Genomic DNA, 7,443 nt, shown 5'->3' with positions numbered 1-7,443 from the left:
CATGTTTCACATTGAACTTGATTAAAAGAATTCACCCCTCTACCTAAAGCTAAAATTTCCACCTTATGAGTGAGATTGTCTAACCTTGCTTTCATGTCTAAATCTTCACTGATTTCATACAATCCTCCTTTCTTAATTACAAGGGCAGATCTCTCTCTACGGTTGGAAAAATCCCATTGTTGTGAACTTTCTGATAAATCCTCTAGGAATTTGTATGCCTCATCATCCATAAGACTCAAAAATCCACCACCATTCATGGACTCAATCATGTTACGATTTTTTTGAGTCAAACCATTATAAAAATATTGTACTAGTCTCCATGTTTCAAAACCATGGTGAGGACACTTTAAGATCAAGTCCTTAAATCTCTCCTAACTCTCATAAAATTTCTCTTGTTCATCTTGATAAAAATTTGCAATTTCTCTCCTCAAAGCATTGGTCTTGGCCATTGGGAAAAATTTAAAGAGGAATTTTGTGACCAACAGTTCCCATAAAGTGATAGATCCAAGTGACAGAGAAATAAACCATGCTTTTGCCTTATCCTTCAAGGAAAAAGGGAATAAACGCAAGCGAAGAGAGTCATCAGTGAAATTCTAGAACTTACAAGTAGCATAAATCTCAAGAAAAACCTTTACATGCATATAAGGATCTTCTCTATCCAATCCATGAAAAGTAGGAAGAAGGTAGATTATCTATGGCTTCAACTCAAAATGTGCAGCAATGATTGCAAGCAATACTATGCAAGATGGATGATTGGTGGTAATAGGTGAGAACAACTCTCTAAGAGTTTTTGAATCATCACTTGTTTCTCCTATTATGGTCAGATAATCAAAACTAACAAGATGATTTTCTTTATCACATATCCAAGTTCTCATACACCATGCACAAAGAAATAAATTTTTTTTTTAATTTTTTTTTTAAAATAACTACAACTAGTAGAAGGAAAAATTCAATTAAGACCTAATTTATTTTCCTAACCAAGTCCCCAGTGGTGGCGCCAAAAACTTGTTGGGAAATTTTAAAGTACTCGCAAGTGTATGAACAGTATCGAAGTATAGTTTAACAAAAACAAGGTCGAACCCACAGGGACTAGAATGAACATAGGAAAATTAATCATCTTAACCAAATGAATCCTAATATAGTTTAATAAAAATTGGTTGTTTGCAATTAAATATACTAGGCAAATAATTAAATTAAGAAAAGATATAATATAAAGCAGTAAAGAGATGTAAACAATCTAGATAAAGGAATTAAAGTTTTGGAATCTGCCTTGTTAATTCATATCAGTATATATTTACTATCATTAATCTTTTCCAACCACTACATGATAATATAGAAATAAATCTTGTTACCATGGAGAATATTATCATTAAAAATTCTATTTGAATATCTAAAGCATGCTTTTCTTCGCTTCCTAGGTATAAAATCAAATCATCAATTGTATTCATAGCCAAACAGATCACAAAAGATATCCAATTTTAAAATCAAGAAATAATAAACCAAGCATTCAACTAATTAAGACAAATCCTAAATCATGAGAAAAACATGATTGAACTCATATATAGGATCCCATCTTAGTCAATTGATATAAACCAAAAGCAATTTACATCATTAAAGAACAACTATTGTGGGAAAAATCAAATCACATAAATATTACTAATAATCCTTAACAAATTTTCATCTTCAACCCTAATTATAAATTTAGCTACTCATGGTAATTGAAATAAAACACAATAATAAAATACTAAACATTAAACTAGACAAATAAAATAGAGAAAGAAATAGTCACAATGATATCATGGAGAAAAGCTACAGAGAAGCCACATACGGCACTGCCTCTTGCTCCAATTTTCTATTTTGCATCCTAGCCCTAGCACTAGCCCCCTCACTTACAAACTAACCTAGAAGTTTATATAAGGGAAACCACTCCTAATACAAGTCAAATTTGTATTGCTTTATTTTGCTCCTTTGTAATCCATCACATGCGGCTAACCTAAAGCCTTATTATTAAAATCCCAACGTGGCCCATTGTAAGAACTCCCATGTATGTGTTTCGGTGAAGAATTAACTAGGCCCACATCAAACATGCAATCAAGCCCATTGTACATGTCTTATCCACAAAAGCACTCCTATTTCTTTTATTTTTTTATACTTTTGCTTTCTACACTTCAGTGACTTCACGCCCGGATCTTTTCTTATTCTTTTATTTTCTTTGATTTGCCTTCTTTGCACTTCATGTCTCCAGGTTTCTTCTTATTCTTTAATTTTTGGTATTCTCTTGAATTCACGCCCGGCTAGATGTAAGTTGGCCACTTTGCTTGTAAAGTCTTTATTACCGACAACACAAAGTTTTTTTTTTTTTTTACAAATACAACACAAAGATAATATATAATAAGTCACAAAATAGCATAAAAATAAGGCTAAATATGTAGATATGGAAGTACTTTATTGTTTACATTTCATGCACATCAACTCTCTTCTAGCTTGATGAGACGACCACATATTTTATTGAGAGCATCGCTTTGTTCTTCTATTGCCTTGAATATGTTTTGTGCGATCATGTCATCAATTGGAGTAGCCATTCCTTCTTGAGATACTTCCTCTTGAAATGTCTCTTCTAAAGATACCAATTCTTGATACGTTTCCTCAATTTTGACCAAATGCCTTCCATTCTTTTCTCGAACCCAAATTGGAGTGGGGAATTGCTTTTTTTTTTTTTTTTAATTATTATCTTGGTGGTGCAATGATGCCTGAAAAGAAGTCCCATTTTATTAAGCCCATGTCCCAATTAAAAGGTTCATTTTGTTAACTTAGATGCTCTTAGAAAATCTTTTGGCCATGGTGGCCTAATTACAAAATCACTCCCTTTCCTCTTATGAACCTTGCCCCTTATTTCATTGGGCTTTAGTACATTTACAAAGAAGCTCTCATCTTACTCTCGTGGACTTTCATTAGAATATGCTTAGAGATTTTCAACCCTTTGTCTCAAATGTGGGCTTAAATGTATCCATCACCTTTGGGCTCTACCTTTTTCCATTTATTATTATCATCATCATTTTTTTTTAAGTAGCCTTCTGGCTAGAATACATTATAGCATTCCTTTCAAAGTCCGTGAATTTCTCATCATTTAGGACCTAGGCATGCAACAAGGAGGCCCAAGATTAGAAAACTTCATATTGACTTTGTAGGAAGTTGGATGCTAAGTCCATAGCATATTTGTTATCTTAGGTTCAAGGTTCTCCTTTTCAAGAGGCCTTTTGATTTGGGCTTATGATAGCAACTAGGCTATGGTCTTACGAACCTTTGAAGTTAAGATATACCTTTAGACTTTAGGATAAGCCTCTTACATGTCAGAACTTTTTTTCTTTTATCCCAACATCTTAGGATATGCCATAACTTTTGGGTCACCCTCAAAAGATTTTTTTACATCTTTTGTTTGTCCTTTAGAATTAGGTGAACACAAGATATATGGTTGAACAAACAAAAGATATAAAGGGTACCCTCTTATTGATAGGATCTAGGATCTCTCTAAGTGTGGGTAGGCTTCCTAGAGTTAAAAGGATAGATCAGTAGGTCACTCACAACTAGGTGGGTCATGATTCCAACCTTAGGCCTAAATGGACCATTGTGGATGGGTGGTAAACTGTTAGCATACTCAAAGCACATCATAGGCAATGACACAGATTGTGAGTTGGCAGGATGAACTTCGTAAGACGTTGGCCCTAATGGAGCGTACTCTTCTTCCCACTCATCACCAACAGAGGTGAAAGGGACGAAAGAACCAAGTGAAGTGTGTGCCAACAAATATTGAACAAGCCTTTATCAAGATTAATAAATAAGACACATTGGAATCAAACTTTCTATCCCCAGCAAAGTCGCCACTGTGGGCGCAATCGGAGGGGAGTACGCCTCGGTTGAGTGACCCGGGGTGGAGAAGGGAAGTTGGATTCACCACCTAGATTAGGTCTAGGAACCATATATATAGCACCCTTACATGGAAGGACCGATCTTACTAACAGAGTATGGGTTTGGAGTTCAGGTACTGCTTGGGAAGGTGTTAGGTACCCATGATTGCCCAAATCATTGGACAACTTCAACTCATTATGTCTTACGTCTTAGTTTCGATAAAGGAAATTTCAACATTCATCATTCTAGACTCACACACATGATAACATGCATCTAGCATACAACATGGTATTTCATTCTAAACTCTAGCATATATCTATCATAGCATTGCATCACATATCACATCTCAAGCCTAGTATACATCTATCATGCATCTCATAACATATCCTAACATAAATCTATCATACATAGCATCATATTACATCCAAGGCAAAAACATGTATTTATCAAATCAAGCCAGAAACATAAGCATAGTGAGATCAAAACAACATGTTCAAATATCCTACTCAAAGAATTCATAAATATTATTCATGTTCATTAAAGTAAAATCGAGATCATATCTCAAACAAATGCATGTTCATGTGAATGTATGCCTTACCTTGCTACATCATAGCACCTATGCATCAATGCATGGTCAAGTTATATGCATGTTCATGGCACATGAAAGAAAGAATTGAAAAGAAACCCTAATCTAACATGTTAAGGACAAACAAACAAACAAACAGAAAAATAGAAACTTATAAGTATGAAATAGGATAAGGCAAAAGCATGTTAAATAAGTAAAGCAGAGAATAGAAGCATAAAAGTTCCAAATTAAGGTTATGGGCAAAAGTATGCGTGCGCATACATAAAGCACACATGCGTAGCTCAGTTGTAAACGAACACATAATTAGAGTATGCGTGCGCATGCAAGAGGCATGTGTATGCATACTCACCCTAAAACCTAACCTAGGAAAGCAAGTATAGAAATAGAGCAGAAACAAAATTTAACAACCTAGCATGCTTGAAATGATAAGGCAAAGAAAACCTAAGCTATGCAGACATATTATAACTAAACTAAACAAGAAAAGCACAAGAAAAACAAGGATCAAAACAAGAAAAAGCTAAGAAAAGAAAAAGAACTTTTAGATCTTATATCTCAAAAATACAAAGTTCCTTGGCTTGATTTTGATCGTTCCCCTCAGTCAAATCTATTCACAATCAAGGCCAGAGAAGGCCTCAATCAAAAAAATATTGACTTGAGGATGTTTTGTGAAAAAACTCATACTTTGATTCACTATTTCTAGTGAATCTTATGCTTTCCCTTAGGATTTTCTGTGTGTTTTGAAAAGCTACTACGTATGGCTTTATATAGTTGAAAAATGAGGGTTTGGAACGGCTTCTAGATGATGTTGGATTCATTCCAAACCTCACACTAAATGTACAAAAAAAAACTTGTCTTTCATAGTTTTTGGGACTCTAACATGCGTGTGCAGGCCTGTGTATGCGTGTGCATGCATTAGACATGTTCATGCAGCTTTGGGACATGCGTGCGCATATGCATGTATACGTATGCATACTTGAAAATAGATTTATTTAGTTTATAAAAAAATTATATTTTTCCAAAATCGCTTTCCTTAAGTCAATTTCAATTAAATCGAGCCCTAAACCAACCTTGAGCAATGCGGTGTCTACAATGCCCCTCTTTTGATTCGTGTGCTCCACTAATGGAATCAAAAGAATAAGAGACAAAACATTTAGTTTCGACGTATGGCTCAGACCTAACCACGCACATGGCAAACAATACGCATACATGGGACGGGGTAAAACTCCGCAAAGTTGCATGAGATTCATATGTCCTAATTCCCACAAGTGTTACTCAGGAAATGAGCAATGACAAGTTCACTATCCAAGAATCGATTTTGCCAATTGCAAGAAAAAGGCAAGTGACTCACTATCCTAAAGTCACTAAAAAAGAAAAACAAACATGGCCAACAGCTTGGACCATCAACCAAAAAAAACAAAGTGCTCTTACAAGCTAAAAGGATATGTCTTTGTGGTTTCCATCTCAAGCTCTTGCTTCAAACTTCTCCAAGTGGCTTTTGCCTCTAGGTAGCTCTCCCCCTAACACCTAGACTACTCTTATCTACAAAACTACTCCTCATTTTTGTCACAAGTGACAAAGGGTGTATCATTAAAAGGTCGTCATCTCATCATCATACTTTGAGCCTAAAGCATCATCATCATCACCTCCACCATTCGAAGAAGAGGACTCCTCAGCAAGCTCTGGTGAAGGTGAGGGCATAAAACCACCATGTTGAGACTAGCGGTAAGCGATGCAACCGATTCTAGTGTTCATTTGACACATCTTATCAGATAGGTGGTCCAAACTACTACCAAAATTAGCATTCATATTCTGAAGCTGCTCCATGATATCAGTAAGGGAAACAGCAACCTGAGATGAGGAAGAAGGGTCAGAGGATGAAGAAGGTCAAGAGGAAGGAGTTACAGGATTAGCTGGGGCTATATTGGAAGGCTCCACCCTTGGCTGCTTTGCAACAAGCTACGCTGCACTCCACCAAATAGACTCCTTACTAATGGCACTCATGACATAGAAGTGAGGAGCAAGAGGGATAGTGATGTGCAAGTGTGTGAGGATACGCGTTATAGCCGAAAGGAAGATGAGCTTATCACATGTAGCTGTGTCACAATAGCAATCTATAATAGACTCTATCATATGTGAAGGAAAGTCTATAAAGAGACCTTTCATGAGGGAAAGAACAAAATGAGCACCAAGCTCGGTGATAGTGTTATAGTGAGACCTTAGAGTGAGTGCAAAGGTCATCACCATATTAAAGAACCATAGTCCTTTAGAGAACTCGATTATGGAGAAATTAAGGGTACCATCCCATAACATGGCCTTTTCACAGAAGAGTAAGGCCAACTTGTTGCTAGAGATCGAAGAGAGATGGCAATGACTAGGGTAATCTGGACGACCCACCCTAGGAACCTGTAGCACCTCGAAAATGAAGTTTGGGGTGACTACGATATGTGTACCAGGGAATACCATAGTAAACCAAGGAACAGAGGTATCGATGGCATGCATATTGGAAAAAAACTCCTGTGTGAACACGTCAGGACACTTCGAGGGTTTCTCATAAAGAGCTATTTAGACCCTCAAATTAAAGTTACGGCTCGATTGATTTTACTTTAACTTAATATTAAGGGCGGAATAGAGTAAATGCAAGCGGATAAACAAACAAGTTACTCTAACCCATAAACATCATAACATAGCAGTAAAATGAAAGGTAAAAGAGTAGGGAAGAAGAATGCAAACACAAGATAACACGCCGATGTGTTATCAAAGAGGAAACCGAAGAACTCAGCGAAAAACCTCTTCGCCGCCCTTTAAGCAGTAATTAATCCACTAGACAATCAATTGGGATACATGGGTTAGTAAGAGACCCTCCAAGCCTAATCTACTCGACGTACCTAAGACCTCCAAGCTCCTACTCCAACAAGGCTTCTCGGAACCATGTCTTGTCTAGCTCTCTGAAT

At 36.3% G+C, this 7,443-nt stretch overlaps 1 non-coding gene across 1 annotated transcript; it reads left to right on the top strand.

The window, feature by feature from the left end:
- The first annotated feature begins 327 nt into the window (after positions 1–327).
- On the top strand, positions 328–436 carry LOC115956177. The gene has a single exon (XR_004084274.1). It is a non-coding gene; the product is annotated as a small nucleolar RNA R71 (small nucleolar RNA).
- Positions 437–7,443: the final 7,007 nt, after the last annotated feature.

This window comes from Quercus lobata, chromosome 1 (genome assembly GCF_001633185.2).
Source record: "Quercus lobata isolate SW786 chromosome 1, ValleyOak3.0 Primary Assembly, whole genome shotgun sequence".
NCBI lineage: Eukaryota > Viridiplantae > Streptophyta > Magnoliopsida > Fagales > Fagaceae > Quercus > Quercus lobata.
This window is presented reverse-complemented; position numbering and strand designations above follow the sequence as displayed.